Genomic DNA, 17,568 nt, shown 5'->3' with positions numbered 1-17,568 from the left:
GGTACAGCAGGAAAAATCAAAAATGTAGCTGGTGTAAGATGCGGCAGGTAGTTCGGGCAGCGGGTGAGGGGCGAGGAGCAGAGTCACCGGTTCAGGTGGGAGACCCTCCACCCGTCACGTGATCCAGTTTCTCGCTCCCATTTCAGACGCAGATCTGCAGTATCTCAGGTTTTCGCTTCCGAGGCCCCGCCCCCGTTTCACAGTCTCCGGATGGGCGGGGTTTTCGTTCCGTTCTCTGTTGAAGCGGATCGTCTGCTGGGAGCCGGAGGAACGATCGCTGTCTGTGGGACAAATTGATCAAGTTCTCATCGGTGAGTATTGAGGCCGGTCACTAGGGGTTGAACGCAACTGACAATTTCACATCGGTGAATACTGAAGCCGATCCCGGGGGAGGGAAACCTGATGTTGGGCAGAGAGTCCCGTTAACTTCCCTGAACTGACGGCCTCGTCCGACTTCCTGGACACAACCTGTCGTGGTCGGTCCGGGTTATGGGACCTTCACACCGAACCGACTGAGATGAGCCGCCGCTCAGCCCCCCGTGTTCTGGTCCCAGGAGCGGGATGAGGTGTTGATGCCGAGACTGAACCCATCCATTAAGATGTACCTGGGGAACTTTACCTCCATCACCCTGCCCGGTATCGGATCCAAACTTCACCTGGATCGACGCCTGGGGTCGATAATTGCTTTACATATTTCCAGCTCGCTGGAAGCGGCCGTTCGGCCTGTTTTGTTCTTGCAGACTCGAGGGTTAAACAGAGTAATCACACCCTCGGGAGACTCCTCCATGTGTATGAGTAGTTCCATCTTTCCCCGTTCAGACAGGACAGTGAGATCCAGATCTCTCACGTCCTCCCGGGGGGCTGGGAAGTTTACATCCGTCTTCTTTCCATGACTACGACTTGTCAAAATACTGACAGCGTTTCCCGATATCTGGCCCTATTAATGCAAGAATTAAGTATTTTTTTCATTTACCTGAGTTTCTCTGAATTGTGCACACTCCCTCCGGAATTTCCAAAGAAGCAACCCAGGCTGTCTAATATTTCCACACGATTGAAATGGGGAATCTTTGTTTTGTTTTCCATGTACAGAGGTAGAGTGAAGATCGTGTCTCCGGTATTCTCCACACAGATCAATACATTGCAGTGGTACATTGAGGTAAAATAAATCATTCTGGTTACAGAGAAAGTGCAGTGCAGGTAGATGTGTGCTGCAAGGTCACATCGATTTAGACTGTGAGGTCACGAGTCCACTCATCACGCTGTTCGCTTCTAACAGCAGAATGGACACCGTCCTTGTGCCTGGTGGAATGTTTCTGTTTTATTTTCTCTTCGCCCCTATGGGGCATTAGAAATGAGAATGTCCAAGGTTGTGAGGATCTTTCATTATGTTGTTTGCTTTACTGTGGTAGTGAGAAGTGTAGACAGAGTCCACGGAGGGGAGGTTGGTATCTATGATGTGCTCAGCTGTGTCCACAGTTCTCCACTATTTTATTCAGTTAAAGGAAGAGCAGTAGCCATACGAATATATGAAGAATCGGGATGGAATACTTTCTGCTGTGCATTGAAAAAGTGTGTAGAGTAGAAAAGGACATATACCAAAGTTCTTATTGTTTGTTTTTTGATTTGTTTTATTGGAATCTGTTATCTACTAGTGCGTACTATTATTTCAGGGTCTGTGTATTGCGGCAGGAACATCAGAGATCGCCCTTCATCCCATTCTCCCATCTGGCTCCATTTGCTCATCCCCTGCCGATCTGGTTCAACCTCTGCCCGGCCTGTATCCCACCACCTCAATGAGAAATATCAACCATCTTGTTCAACCTCTGTCCAGCCTGTATCTCACCAACTCAATGAGAAATATCAACCATCTTGTTCAACCTCTGTCCAGCCTGTATCTCACCATCTCAATGAGAAATATCAACCATCTTGTTCAACCTCTGTCCGGCCTGTATCCCACCAATGATTATTCATCAACAATCTTTCTCCTACCGTTGTCTTCATTGTGAAGTATTTTGACTTACTGAGTTATTTCTGAATTTTGTTTTTATTACCAGGAAATACCAGAGAATTTGTTGAATGCAGCACAAGGAAGTGTAAAGGCAGCCATTACAATTTTAGCTTAAACGTTACGAAATGGAAAAGGAGGGAATATGGTGTTGAAATAAATATCAGCCATGGTTGAGTGGTGGAGCAGAGTTGAGTTACCATACAAAGCGTGAAGTGTCCGGATGGGAAGATTTCTATGGCATGTTGATAAAATTTTGGTGAGGGTCAAAGTATATCTGGCAAAGTTCTTGTTATTTTTGCTAATTCTGTCATTTTAGAATCTTTTGTACAATAGTATGCACTATTCATTCAGTACCTATGTGTTGCTGGAGGAACATCAGTGATCGTCCTTGATCCCTTCTGCCACCTGGTTCCATCTGCTCATCTTGTTCAACCTCTGTCCAGTCTCCTCACACCCCCCAACCCTGCTTCAGTGATGTACATCAACCATCTGGGTCATCCTCAGTCCGCCTTGTATCCCACCTCCTCAATGTTATATATCAGCAAACTTTCTTCCAACCCTTGTCTTCATTGTGAAGTGTTCTTTTGTACCTTCGGCCTCGCTGAGTCATTTCCAGAATCGGTTATTGTTAGCTGGAATGCCGGAGGGTCATCAGGTCCCAGTTCTGTTGTGTATTGGTGTGGAGGTGCTAGTTTATGAACAGTGACGGGCTGACACACTGCAGCATTTTACTGGCATCAAAGAGTACTGGGAGAGTTGGTACTTGGGCTATAATCCTGTGATCAGCGTTCCAGCCATATGGAACTGTGGATGATTTAGCTTTGACATTGGATTGTGCTTCTACAGATGGGGCTGGATAGTCGCCTTTCTGCAATAAAGCAGAAATTTAGAGCAGCTGGACATTGGTTGTGGGGAAATCCGGGATTGTGAGATGGGTGGGGGACGATGTGTGAGACTCTCAGGGTTGTTAAATGACAGGTTCAGCTGTTTGACCCTGTGAGGTTGGGAAGTGGATATCACAGTTTTTGATCCAGGTAAAAAGGACGCAGGAATCGAGCTGCTTGGACTTTAGAGGTGTTGAGAGAGTATTCCTGGTCTGGGATCAGATGGGGTTTTTTTTCTGGAGTTCCTTTGGAAGCAAAGACTGCTACTGAGGAGAAGATGGGTTACCAGTCCATCCTCACAGGGAGAGGCTATGAGTAAATGTGTTGATCTGTGTTTACACCAATAGAAATAGACTCGTGAGTTTTGGTGTTCAAACTGTGTTTGGAAATTCCCCCCCACTCCCCCCCCCCACTGTCACCTGTCTTTCACTCGGTGGAAATCAGGCAGAATCTCACGTTGCTGGAGATCTGCACTAAAAACTGTAAACGTTTGAAGTCATTCTGACAAAACATTATTAAACTGAATTGTAAAGATTGTTCCTCTCCCCCCAGGTGTTCCTTACCTGCTTAGAGTTTCTGGTAATTCCAGTTTCTTTTTATTACATTCACCCTGGACTGGTTTATATTTCCTGAAATGCACCTGTTTTAACCTGGGAATGGAAATGACTCATCTGTGATAGTAGAACATTAAAGAAAGCACAACTTTTCCCTGCGAATTATCCTGGTACCAATTTGTCTGTTATTCCAGGAAATGTGTTCAGTGCAGTTATTGCTAAGAAGGTTTACAAGAATAATCACAGGAATAATTGGCTTTATGTATGAGGAGCATTTGATGGTTCTGGACCTGTGCTCAATGGAGTTCAGAGGGTCGATGGGGGTGGTGGGGTGGGGGAGTGTGGTTAAGTAAACCTACCGAATGCTGAAAAGCCTGGATACAGTGGTCATGGGGAGGATGTTTCCATCAGACGGAGTGTCTGTAATCTTACAGCACAATCTCAGAATAAAAATGCTTCTGTTTAAAATTGAGATGAGAACAAAAATGGCCAAAAGCTGTCTGATCTGTAGAATCTGTTGCCGCAGAGGTAGGTTGATGGTGTCATTGAGTGTATTTATGACATAGATTACATATTCATGATTGCTAAGTCACTTCAGGGTTGCAGGAGGAAGGCAGGAATATGGTGTTGGAATCAATCTCAGACATGTTTGAGTGGTGGGGAAGACCAGATGGATCGAATCACCTAATTCTGTTCCTGTGTCTTATGTCTTACCAGGACTGTATGATGGCTCCTTCTTATCCCATATCGTTCTGTGATGTGTGAGGGTCAATAAAAGGTTGTTCACTGAGATCATTACATCTGCCTTCAAAGTTTAAATGTTTTTAGTAACATTTAGTAGAAAAGTTTGGTCCTCCTTTTTATTGATAATGTACTTCATTATCTTTCATGTTAAAGTTAGACCTGCGGTGAGAGATTTATTGGAAGAAAAACCCAACTGGAAGCAAACCACAGCTGAAGACGAGGGGACAGCAACAAGTGTACCAGCCCGGGGATTGAGAGAATGAACTGGAAAGGACCCATCTGACTCGGAGATACCAGGATTTAGTTAGGATAAAGTTTGGTGAGTCTCATTTACTCAAATACTGGTCCTTTAGACATTACATACCTGTACAAAGGAAGGTAGGAAATAGTTGGAGTGAGACTGAATGTGCCCAGAAGTAACAGTTATGCCTCTGTCAGACCCAGTTCCAATCACTCCAGGTCGGGTAATATGCTTCGAGCAGCACAGTCGTTTAAAACCAGTCCCTCTCACTCACAGTGTTTACTCAGTTCTAGATCTTGCATCTGCTGAAGTAACTTTTGGTCAGTTCTGAGTGGGGAGAGGGAAAGAGAGGAGGGAGTTTATACTGACTGTCTTTCAAAAAGAGCAATTGTTTGAACTTGCTGCAAACTCTCTACCCATACCCTATACTTTCTCAATTAAATTATTGACCTAGATGACGAGTAGCAATGGGCATAACCCCAGGGAACGTCACTAAGTTCGGGACTCGAGTTCATGAAACAGCCTCTCACCCTCTGCCTCCTACCAATCATCTGTTTGCAGACCCTGGGGCTCTGTAACAAACTCAATGTTAACAGGAAGATTAGTCAGTAATTAAGATGAAGACAGAATTGTGGCCTCCTGAAAGGACACGTGAGCTGAGCTGTCTGATTCAATGGACCAGATCCACCCTCGTTGACAACGTAATTTACCCCTTTCCCAACCACCCATGTCATGTTACGTCCGATCACCCACAGTACCCCAACCACCCTCCATCCCCCCAGTGGCCCCACACCCTTCTGACCATTCAGCCCACACCGACACATAGAGAGGTCCCCTTCACCCACGTCCACCCTCCCAGCTTGGGGAATCAGAGCAAACTGATCCCACAATCTCGACTCAGTGCAAAACTAAAACCAGGGATGCAAGACTGGAGAGCCCGGAGCCTCCAGCTGTCCGGCTCGGTCCCGGCCCTTTCCCACTGCAACCAGCCCTTGATTTACACAAACCTGAGATCAACACCTTTCTCACGTCATCTGAACAGGAAACACCCCGGCATTAGCTGCGGTTGACATCGTCCTGCGAATTGCAGTAGGTCTCCTTATGCGGTCAAACTCCCCGCTGTCCGAAATGGGGACCGGAACCGTACATGGTGGAACTCCACGCTGTCCGAAATGGAGACCCGAACACGACATGGTCAAACTCCCCGCTATCTGAAATGGAGACCAGAACCGTACACGGTCAAACGCCCGGCTTGGAAACGTAATCGCATGGTGGATTTGTTCGGTGACATGTGAACATACGTGATTAACGACCCTGCAACTGCGGACTGAATAAATATTTAGTCTAACAATTCTAATCAGACACACTATCTCCTCGCCTTTCTCTCTCTCCCCTGGCTACTTACCACCTCTCCCTCACCACTCCCTCCTCCCAGTCCCCCTTCATCATCCAGCCCTCTACCCCAGCCCTTACTTTTTCTCCCTCTCGCCCTCACCGTCTCGCCTCTCCCTCACCCCTTCCTTATCATCGCCCCTCTCTATCACCCTTTCCTCGCTTTCTGCTCTCACCACTGTCTCTACTCCTCTATTAACAAATCGTACTCTTCTCTCGTCTCTCTTCATCTCTTCACTCTCTCATGCCTGTTTTAATTTCTCTCACACTCTCTCCCCTCTGTCCATCTGTTTCTCTTACTCTTCCATTCTCTCTCCTATCCCACAATCCCTGTCTCTACCCCTATCACTTGTCATCCCACTCCCAATCTCAGTCACCCTCTGTCTTCCCCTCTCCATCTCCTTCTCTCTCATGCACCCTCTCAACTCATTCAAACTCGTCTTTCTCACCTCTGCCTGTCTGTAACCTCCTCCATTTTTAACCCTCTCCCTCGCTATCTCTTTCCCAATGTCCTACCCTCTCCCCCTCGCTCTCCCAAGCAATCTCCCTGTTGGCATCCGTATCCCACACTGTCTTCTCCTCTCTCTCACCCTCTAAATGCACCGCTCGTCCTAAGCGTTCCCCCTCTTCGCTCTCTCTCACTCTTTCTCAACACACCCCTGTTCCCCTCTCCCTTCCTCCCTCTCTCTCTCTCTCTCTCTCTCCTTCCCTCCCGTCACACCCCGCGCTCTCCACCTCATCCCATACTATACATACATCAACAATACTGAAATGGCAAGTGCCGTTTGTAACTGGGATATTTCTGGGTTCCAGATCCTCGTTAATGGTCTTTGTATATGAGGATCAGCAGCATCCTGGGGTCCGAGTCCATAAGGCACTCAGAGCAGTTACGCAGGTTGACTCTGTGGTTAAGAAGACATACAACGCATTAGCTTTCATCAGTCATGGGATTCAGTTTAAGAGCCGAGAGGCAATGTTGCAGCCATATAGGACCCTGGCCAGACCCCACTTGGAGTACTGTTTTCAATTCTGGTCGCCTCACTACAGGAAGGATGTGGAAACCCTAGAAATGGTGCAGAGGAGATTTACAAAGATGTTACCTGGATTGGAGAGCAGGCCTTATGAGAATTGGTTGAGTGAACTCCGCCTTTTCTCCTTGGAGCGACCGAGGAGGAGAGGTGAACTGATAGAGGGATACAAGATAATGAGAGGCATTGATCGAGTGGATAGTTAGAGGCTTTTTCGCAGGGCTGAAATGGCTAGCACGAGAGGGCATAGTTTTAAGGAGCTTGTAAGTGGGTACAGAGGAGATGTCGGGGTAGTTTTTTTTACGAAAATGGTGTGCGTGGAATGGGCTGTCGATGGCGCTGATGGAGGTGGAAACGATAGGGTCTTTTTAATATACTCCTGCATGGCTAGATCCGTAGAACCAAAGAACACTACAACACAGAAACAGGCCTTTTGGCCTTTCTTGGCTGTGCCGAATCATTTTTCTGCCTAGTCCCACTCACCTGCACCTGGACCTTATCCCTCCATACCCCTCACATCCATATACCTGTCCCAAGTTTTTCTTAAATGTTAAAAGTGAACCTGCATTCACCACTTCATCTGGCAGCTCATTCCACACTCCCAGCAGTCTCTGTGTGAAGAGCCCCCCCCCCCCCCTCCCCGCCATGTTCCCTTTAAACTTCTCTGTTTTTTTTTCTCCCCTAGCCTCAGTGGAAAAAGCCTGCTTGCATTCACTCTATCTATACCCACCATAATTTTATACTTTTATACTCCTCTATCAAATCAACCCTCATTCTCCTACGCTCCAGGGAATAAAATCCTAACCTATTCAATCTTTCTCTGTAACTCAGTTTCTCAAGTCCCGGCAACATCCTTGTAAAAGTTCTCTGCACTCTTTCAACCTTATAGTATCCTTCCTGTAATTAGGTCACCAAAACTGCACACAATACTCCAAATTCGGTCTCAGCAATGTCGTATACAACCTCACCATTACATTCCAACTCTTATACTCAATACTTTGATTCATAAAGGCCAATGTACCAGAAGCTCTCTTTACAACCCTATCTACTTGTGACGCAACTTTTAGGGAATTATGAATCTATACTTTCAGATCCCTCTGTTCTACTGCACTCCTCAGTGTCCTACCATTTACCTTGTATGTTTTACCTTGTTTGACCTTCCGAAGTGCAATACCTCACACGTGTCCGCATTAAACTCCATCTGCCATTTTTGCAGCCCATTCCTGCAACCCTCTGCAATCTTTGAAAACCTTCCTCACTGTCAACTACACCTCCAATCCTTGTATCATCAGCAAATTTGCTGATCCAATTTGCCACATTATCATCCAGATCATTGATATGGATGGAAAAGAACAATGGACCCAGCATTGATCCCTGTGGCACACCACTAGTCACAGGCCTCAATTCAGCGTATCAATCCTCCACTACCACTCTCTGACTTCTTCCATTGCGCCAATGTCTAATCCGATATACTATCTCTCCATGAAAACCTAGCAAATGAATCTTCCTAACTAACCTCCCATGTGGGATCTTGTCAAAAGCCTTAATGAAGTCCATGTAGACAACATCCACTGCCTTCCCTTCATCCACTTTCCTGGTAACTCCCTCAAAAAACGCTAATAGATTGGTTAAACATGACCTACCATGCACAAAGCCATGCTGACTTTTTCTAATAAGTCCCTGTCTATCCAAATACTTGTAGACCCTATCTCTTAGTACTCCTTCCAATAATGTACCTACTACTGATGTCAAACTTACCGGCCTATAATTTCCCGGCTTAATTTTTGACCCACTTTTAAACAATGGAACTACAAGAGCACCTCCGGCACCTGACCCGTGGATATCGACATTATAAATATTTCTGCCAGGGCCCCTACAAATTCAACACCAGTCTCCTTCAAAGTCCGAGTGAATACCCTGTCAGGTCCAGGGGATTTATCTACTCTGATTTACCTCAAGAAAGCAAGCACCTCCTCCTCTTCAATCTGTATGTTCCATGACCTCCCGACTTGTTTGCCTTGTTTCCATAGACTCCATTCCAGTTTCCTTAATAAATACAGATGCAAAAAAAAACCATTTAATATTTCTCCCATTTCTTTTGGTTCCATACATAGCCGACCACTCTGATCTTCAGGAGACCAATTTTATCCCTTATTATCCTTTTGTTCTTAACATACCTGTAGAAGCTCTTAGGATTATCCTTCACCCCGACGGCCAAAGCAACCTCATGTCTTCTTTTAGCCCTCTTGATTTCTTTCTTAAGTATTTTCTTACTCTTTTTATACTCCTCAAGCATCTTATTTCCTCCCTGTTGCATGTAAATGTTATACATATATCTCTTCTCCTTTATCAGAGTTCCAATATCCCTCGAGAACCAAGGTTCCTTATAATTGTTCGTTTTGCCTTTAACCCTAACAGGAACAAAAAAAAAATCTGCACTCTCAAAATTTCTCCTTTGAAGGCCTCCCAATTACCAATCACATTCGTGCCAGAGAATAACTTGTTCCAATCTACGCGTTTTAGAGCCTTTCTCATTTCTTCAAATTTGGCTCTTTTTCCGGTTTATAACTTCATCCCGAGGACCAGATGTATCTTTATCCATGATCAAGTTGAAACTAATGACGTTATGAACAATGGAAACAAAGTGTTCCCCTACACACACTTCCGTCACCTGCCCTAACTCACTTCCTAATAGGAGATCTAATATTACATCCTGCCTAGTTGGTATATCTATATATTGATTTAGAAAACTTTGCTGAACACATTTCACAAACTCTAACCCATCTAGACCTTTAACAGTATGGAAGTCCCAATCAATGTGTGGGACTCCCACACATTTTAGACATCCTCTTTTAGACATCCTGATTTACTTCTTATGTGTTCTCTTGCATTTCTTATGCTCCATAAGAAACTGCCTGCCTATCCCTGTTATGCAACTCCATTCATTTTGTGCTTCACCAGGGTCTCAATATCTCTTGAAATCCATGTTTTCCCTATAGTTTCTATCTTTACCTTTTATTCTGACAAGCACATACCCGCTTTGTACTTTCAAGATTTTACTTTGAAGGTCTCCCATTTACCAAGCACACGTTTGCCATAAAGCAGCCTGTCCCAGTCCACAGTTGCCAGATCCTAGTGTTGATTCCAGGTGTTGATCCATGTCCTGAACACATCCACCTTTCCTACGCTGCTCCTTGTACTGTAATATTCAGGGCTCAGCATATTCACTGCACCATGCTCAACGTTTTTATTCCTGACTTTGTCTGAGGACTGAACAATAACTGTCTCCACAACCTCTCCACTACCATTCAGGCTCCCATTCCCCCTGCAACTTTAGTTTACCCCCACCTACCCCACCTCCCAGCATGCAGCTCTATCACCCCTTTGACTTTCCTCTCCCAGATCAATAAAAAGGACGTTCAGACCATGTACAGGCAGAGAGGAATAAATGGGGCACTTATGAACTACATGAAATTCAAGTGAACTCTTATGAAAGAAATAAAAGAAGGCATGAGGTTGCCCCAGCAGACAAGGTGAAGGAGAATCCTAATGGATTCTGCAGATATGTTAAGGGCGAAAAGATTGCAAGGGAAAAATTAATCCTCTCGAAGATCAGAATGGTAATCCATATGAGGAGACAAAATAGATGTGGGAGAGTTTTTCCTCATCCGTATTTACACAGGAGATGGACACAGAGTCTATAGAAGTGAGGTAAAGCTTCATGGACCCTGTACAGATTACAGTGGTGGAGGCGTTTGCTGTCTTAAGGCAAATTAGTGTGGATCAATCCCCAGGGCCTGACAAGTTGTTCCCTGTGACTCTACGGATGACAAGTGCAGAAATTGTAGCGGCCCAAGCACAGATATTTAAATCATCCTCAGTGACAGGTGAGGGACTGGAGGATTGGAGGGCAGCCAATGTTGTTCTGCTGTTCAAGGAAGATTCTAAAAATAATCTATCAAATTGTACATTGGTGAGTCTGACATTAGTACTGGGAAAGTTATAGGAAAGTATATGCAGGAACTGGATAAAAGTATTTGGATAGATGTGGACTGATTAAAAATAGACAGCATGGCTTTGTGCATGGTAGGTCATGTCTAGCCAATCTTATAGAGTCTCTCGAGGAAGTTATCAGTGAAGTGGATGAAGGCAAGGCAGTAGATGTTGTCTACATGGACGTTAGGAAGGCACTTTGCAAAGTCTCATATGGGAGGTTGATCCAGAAGGTTCGGTCACTCAGCATTCAAGACGAGATAGTAAATTGTATGAGACACTGTCTTTGGGAGAAGCCAGAGTGTGATGTCAGATCACACCTTGGCCACTAAAGTGATCTCATCTGAAATGTTGTACTACACCCATTGATGGATTTTGTAAATCTTTTTACAGGTTAAAAACGAGAAGGAATTTGTCTTCAGGAATCTCAAACACGGCACGCCAATTTTGCTGTCTCTATTAGATATTTATAAAGTGGAGTCGTCCGTCCTTCCTGCTCAGACTGTGGGGAGGGATCCACTAGGTCATCTGGCCAACTGTCAAGCCGGTCATTTTCCACAGGAGAAAGGCCGTTCACCTGCTCAGACATTGGGAATGGATTCACTCGGTCACCTCAATTGAAGTTACATCAGCAAATTCACGCTGGGCAAGAACGTTCACCTGTTCTTTGTGAGAGAGGAGATTCAGTCGGTTATCCCACCTGTGGACACAACAGTCAGTTTCCATTGGGCAGAGGCAGGTCATCTGCTGAATTTGTGGGGAGGGATTTACTCGGTCATCTCACATAATGGCTCTCCAGAGAGTTCACTCTGGAGAGCAGCCGTTCACCTGCTCGGACTGTGGGAAGGGATTCACTAAATTAACTCCCCTACTGAGACATCAGTCAACTCACGCTGGCGAGCGGCCATTCACCTGCTTAGACTGTGGGAAAGGATTCACTCGGTCATCCAGCCTACTGAGTCATCAGCGAGTTCACACTGGGGAGAAGCCGTTCATCTGCTCAGTCTGTGGGAAGGGATTCACTCACTTATCCACCCTACTGAGTCATCAGCGAGTTCACACTGGGGAGAAGCCATTCACCTGCTCGGACTGCGGGAAAAGATTCACTCAGTCATCCAACCTACAGAGTCATCAGCGAGTTCACACTGGGGAGAAGCCGTTCACCTGCTCAGAATGTTGAAAGGGATTCAGACAGATATCTCACCTACTGAGTCATCAGCTAGTTCACACTGGGGAGAAGCCGTTCACCTGCTCAGAATGTGGGAAGGGATTCACTCACTCAACCCATCTTCAGGGACACCGGCGAGTTCACACTGGGGAGAGGCCATTCACCTGCTCGGACTGTGGGAAGGGATTCACACAGTCATCTAGCCTTCAGAGTCATCTGCGAATTCACACTGGGGAAAGGCCGTTCACCTGCTCAGAATGTGGGAAGGGATTCACTCACTCATCCCATCTACAGAGACACCAGCGAGTTCACACTGGAGAGAGGCCATTCACCTGCTCGGACTGTGGGAAGGGATTCACACAGTCATCTAGCCTTCAGAGTCATCTGCGAGTTCACACTGGACAGAGGCCGTTCGCCTGCTCAGAATGTGGGAAGCGATTCACTCGTTCATCCTACCTACTGAGTCATCAGCGAGTTCACACTGAGTAGAGGCCATTCACCTGTTCCGAATGTGGGAAGGGATTCACTCAGTCATCCCACCTACAGAGTCATCAGCGAGTTCACACTGGGGATAAGCCGTTCACCTGCTCAGAATGTGGGAAGAGATTCACTCATTCATCCGACCTACTGAGTCATCAGCGAGTTCACACTGGGGAGAGGCCATTCACCTGCTCGGACTGCGGGAGGAGATTCGCTCAGTCATCCAACCTACAGAGTCATCAGCGAGTTCACACTGGGGAGAAGCCGTTCACCTGCTCAGAATGTGGGAAGAGATTCAGTCGTTCATCCGACCTACTGAGTCATCAGCGAGTTCACACTGGGGAGAGGCCGTTCACCTGCTCAGAATGTGGGAAGAGATTCACTCGTTCATCCTACCTACTGAGTCATCAGCGAGTTCACACTGGGGATAAGCCGTTCACCTGCTCAGTCTGTGGGAAGAGATTCACTCAGTCATCCCACCTACAGAGTCATCAGCGAGTTCACACTGGGGATAAGCCGTTCACCTGCTCCGTCTGTGGGAAGAGATTCACTCTGTCATCCAACTTACTGGTACATCATCGAGCTCACAGTGGTGAGAAGCCGTTCACCTGCTCAGAATGTGGGCAGAGATTCACTCTGTCATGCAACCTACAGACTCACCAGCGAGTTCACACTGGGGAAAGGCCGTTCACCTGCTCAGTCTGTGGGAAGGGATTCACTCGGTTATCCCACCTACAGAGTCATCAGCGAGTTCACACTGGGGAGAAGCCGTTCATCTGCTCGGTCTGTGGGAAGGGATTTACTCACTCATCCACCCGACTGAGTCATCAGCGAGTTCATACTGGGGAGAAGCCGTTCATCTGCTCCGTCTGTGGAAAGAGATTCACTAAGTCATCCAACTTACTGGTTCATCATCGAGCTCACACTGATGAGAAGCCATTCAACTGCTCAGAATGTGGGAAGGGGTTCACTCAGTCATCCAGCCTTCAGAGTCATCTGCGAGTTCACACTGGAGGGAAGCCGTTCAGCTGCTAAGAATGTGGGAAAGGATTCATTCAGTCATCCCAACTACTGGCACACCAGTCAGTTCACACTAGGGAGTGGTCGTTGTTATGAATCCTTAGGTTTCGTTTGCTGTGGACTGTTATTTTATAAGAGAGAGAGAGAGAGTCTGACTTGCAACTTGTTTAAGTCGTTCGCAGCTTGTTTAGTATTAACCGAGGACACAGACACTCAGAGTCAGGCAGAAACGAAGGAGGGGAAATGGAACAGTCGACAGAAAGGAACTAGTAGCCAAGGGTCACTATTTGTGACTTTCCTATGCCCACAAGGGTGGGTTAATTATCGATTCGGCATAAAGTACATCGAATGTGTGGTGGTCATCTCGTTTGATCCATGAGAGTGGATCTGATTTGGGGTATCCTGTGAAGACCACTGATGCGTTACCCCTTGTCTGGGTGTGGTGTGGTAATACACTTGAAGACAATACGCCTTGTGACAAGTCACTTTCGGTAATCATTTGTATGTGGATTTGGAACGACGGATAAAATCTACAGCGACTGTTCTCTCGTTTTACCACCGAGGAACCTGTGGAATTCGACATAATTGCCTTCTCTCGACATTTAACCTGGATTACAAATATCTCTTTCATCACCTATTCCATGAATGAACTGAACTTTCATACATTACCAAGCCTCGATTCCCCTAATCTCAATAGTTTGGGAGTTAAATTTATACACACATATACACATTACCCTGTTAACTTTTGTTTATCTTGCTCAAGTTTCTATATAATAAGTAGATACTAATAAAGAGAGTGGTTTTTACATAAAAACCAGACTCCAGTTTGAACTCTATTGCCGCTTGTTTGTTTCTAAAGTGATATGGTTCGTAATAAAATTGGGGCCTGCATCCGAAATATGTACTCATTTGGGGCGTATTGATTGATTTATTATCGATTTCATTGGGGAAATCCCATTTGATTTATTTGTGTGTGGAAAATCAGCAGCGGATGCGGATAGGATTGTGGAAGCGCCAATCTCTGAGGCATTAGATGACGCCAGAAGTATTGAGTTGTTGAGTATTGCTAGAAGGTTAAAACTTGCTAAGGTGAAATCGACAATGAGGAGGGCACAGATGCAGAGGATAATAGCTGAACATTATGTATCTGAGGGAGTGTTTAAAGTGGAGGAGTTGGAGGTGTTTCCTGAAAGTAAACCTCGTGAGCTTTAGCTCCCGTAGAAGTTAGAAAATCTAAAGATTTAAGCTACGGTAAGGTAAAGGCAATTTGAGGCCAGAGAGGCAGAAAAACAGAACGAGGAAGCAGAAAGACAGAGGCTGCTCGAGCTGGAAAGGATAGAAAGATTGCAGGAAAGGTATTCTGGTGATAAGTTTGAGGCCAGTCGGAAAGTTAAATTGGTACCTGCGTTTGACGAGGCAGAGGTTGATAAATACTTTCAGCATTTTGAGAAGGTTGCTCAGAGTTTAAAGTGGCCAAACGAGGGTTGGCCTATTCTCATTTCATTCATTTTTCAATCTTTTTATTGATTTTCCAATAAAAAATACAAATCAGCGGAGGTTTTAGCAAACAGATAATACGAAAGACGTATAAACGGCAAATAAGTATATATTGAGAAAATCAGATAAGTAGTTTTTTTACTGTGTCATGTAACACCATTGTCCTGAAAAACGTTGTCTCATTTTTACTATGTACTGTGCCAGCAGTTATGGTCGAAATGACAATATTAGTGATTAGACTTGACTTGAAGTAGAATGTTATGCTGTTATAAATATAATCAAGAAACCACAACTCCTCTTAACAAATCAAAAAATAAAATGGCCTATTCTCTTACAAAGTGTGATTAAGGGGAAGGCTCAGCAAGCCTATTCTGCTTTGACAGTTGATGAATTAGCTGATTATGACATAGTGAAACAGGCTGTGCTCAAAGCTTACGAGTTGGTTTCAGAAGCATACAGGCAGAAGTTTAGAAATTTGAGGAAATCTATCAACCAGACTTTTATGGAATTTGCTTATGAGAAGTTTATGTGTATTACCCACTGGTGCACATGTAAAAATGTGAATGATGATTTTAACAGCTTGAAAGAGTTGGCTTTAATTGAAGAACTCAAAGGTTGCATCCTTGATGACATAAAGACGTATTTAGATGAAAAGGATGCTGCCACTTTGCAGGAGTCAGCTAGATTAGCAGATGAGTTTGCTTTAACTCATAAGGTTAAGTTTATCCCAAATAAGAGTTTCCAAAAGAGTAGCAGGGATAACCAGGGTAAACCAGAAATTAAAGCTGGGACTAGTGACAAAAGTAAAGATGAAGGGAAACAGTTGAAGGAGAAATATTCTGGTCTTACTTGTTACTATTCTAAGAAAGCTGCTCATATGATGGCTAATTGTTCCGTCCTGAAGAAGAAAAAAGAATAGGAGGCAGTCCCAAATGCCCGTGGTCAGTATGTTGAAGCACCTATAAACCCACAGGGTTCTGAACATTCTGTTGAGGCTCAGGTAAGGACTGAGAGGTCTGACCGAGTTAAGAAGGGGTTCGATCATTTTATGTCAGATAGATTTGTATTAGTAAATGAACGGTCAACCCCGGTACCAGTGAAAATTCTTCGAGATACTGAGGCTTCACAGTATCGTTTGGGTGGATGCTACTTGATGTGTCCCCTGTTACAAATCAGAACCCCGAAATAGCAGACAGTACACAATATGTGATTAAATGATTGAGCTTTCTAATTCTTACTTTGACCATAGCATTAGTAAAGAAATTTTTTTTAAAAAAGAAAAAGGGCCCACTCTCTCCATTTGAATCTTCTCATCTCTCCCCGGCAAAAGACCGCTGTAATATCTCTTCCAGACTCAAAAGAAAGAATACTTCTGTCATTGGATAGCCCCGCACTCCAAAACCCTGTTATCTCTGGTCGTAACCTAAACATTGCTGCTCCAGAGAAACCATTACCTCAGCAGTGAAACATTACAGAGAGGCCGTTACATGAGCAGTGAATCCTGTGACACACTGCCGGGTTCACACTGGGGTTAAGGCTTCAGTAAGCTGCGTGCTGGATATTTGACCATCACCATTGCTGAATGCAATTTCGAGAGTGTCTGTCGGTGCTGAACTCTGCAATTATTGCTGCTGATCACCACACCCAGTTCTGCACCCTGGTCACTGGGCATGGGAGGAGTTTCTTCTGCTGCACATTCACCTTTAATGGGACTGGAGTTTAATATTCTGGATCTGTGACAAATAAGTCAGTTTGTTTCAAACTCTGGATTTGGTACTTAGTGAATTTATAGCACAGGTATTGTACTCAGGCCTGCTGGACCCGTCTAGTGATTCTGTTCCACGACAGTCCTTATAAATCCTCCCCTGTTGTTCATCTGTCACTCTCCCTGTGGTGACGGGTTCCAGTCACCATTCCGTGGGTGAAATTCCCTTGAATTTGCTGCAGACTGAACAAGTCGAGCTGACTGCAGTTCTGTCTGAGATATTGCTCGCCCCTCAAATCTCCGCGCCGAGTAAGAATCACATAGGGAGTTAACCTCCTTATTCAGGGCTCATTTGCACATTCTGGGTCATTTTCTCTGCTTCTGAAAGGTTGCCAGAGAACACCACTGTCCTAAAGACTGTAATCGGAATGGGAACCCTCAGTTTGGATGTTCAACAGAGCAGGGTCAGAAACCAGAGGCGGGTCCGCACAGGGCAGAGTTTGAGGCTCTGGACGATGGTCGGGGTAAGAACGTATGATGAGGAGAAGGGAATCAGTAGCAGGGCGTGGCAACGAATGACAGAATAGCAACATTTGGAAGCAGATGGACAGAGAAAATCTTTTGTTTGTCTGACTGATGACAGAAACAATGCCTGTGGTGAGGTGCCCCATTGTCTGGAAGCACATGTGTGTGTTGAGAATGGTGATATCTATTGAGGGAGTTGTTCCTGCTTGGTAATCCTATAATGTTAAATCCGTGTGGATATTTTAGATTATCCTATCTGTAATAATGTATTGATTGTCATATAAAAGGTGAGATTCTGTCCCTAACTGGATCAGGCTTGAATTTATGTT

At 45.1% G+C, this 17,568-nt stretch overlaps 1 pseudogene; it reads left to right on the top strand.

The window, feature by feature from the left end:
• The first annotated feature begins 272 nt into the window (after window positions 1-272).
• Window positions 273-14,303, top strand: LOC140722109 (uncharacterized; annotated as a pseudogene).
• Window positions 14,304-17,568: the final 3,265 nt, after the last annotated feature.

The sequence above is a fragment of the Hemitrygon akajei genome, unplaced genomic scaffold, assembly GCF_048418815.1.
Source record: "Hemitrygon akajei unplaced genomic scaffold, sHemAka1.3 Scf000069, whole genome shotgun sequence".
In the NCBI taxonomy this organism is placed as follows: Eukaryota; Metazoa; Chordata; class Chondrichthyes; order Myliobatiformes; family Dasyatidae; genus Hemitrygon; species Hemitrygon akajei.
This window is presented reverse-complemented; position numbering and strand designations above follow the sequence as displayed.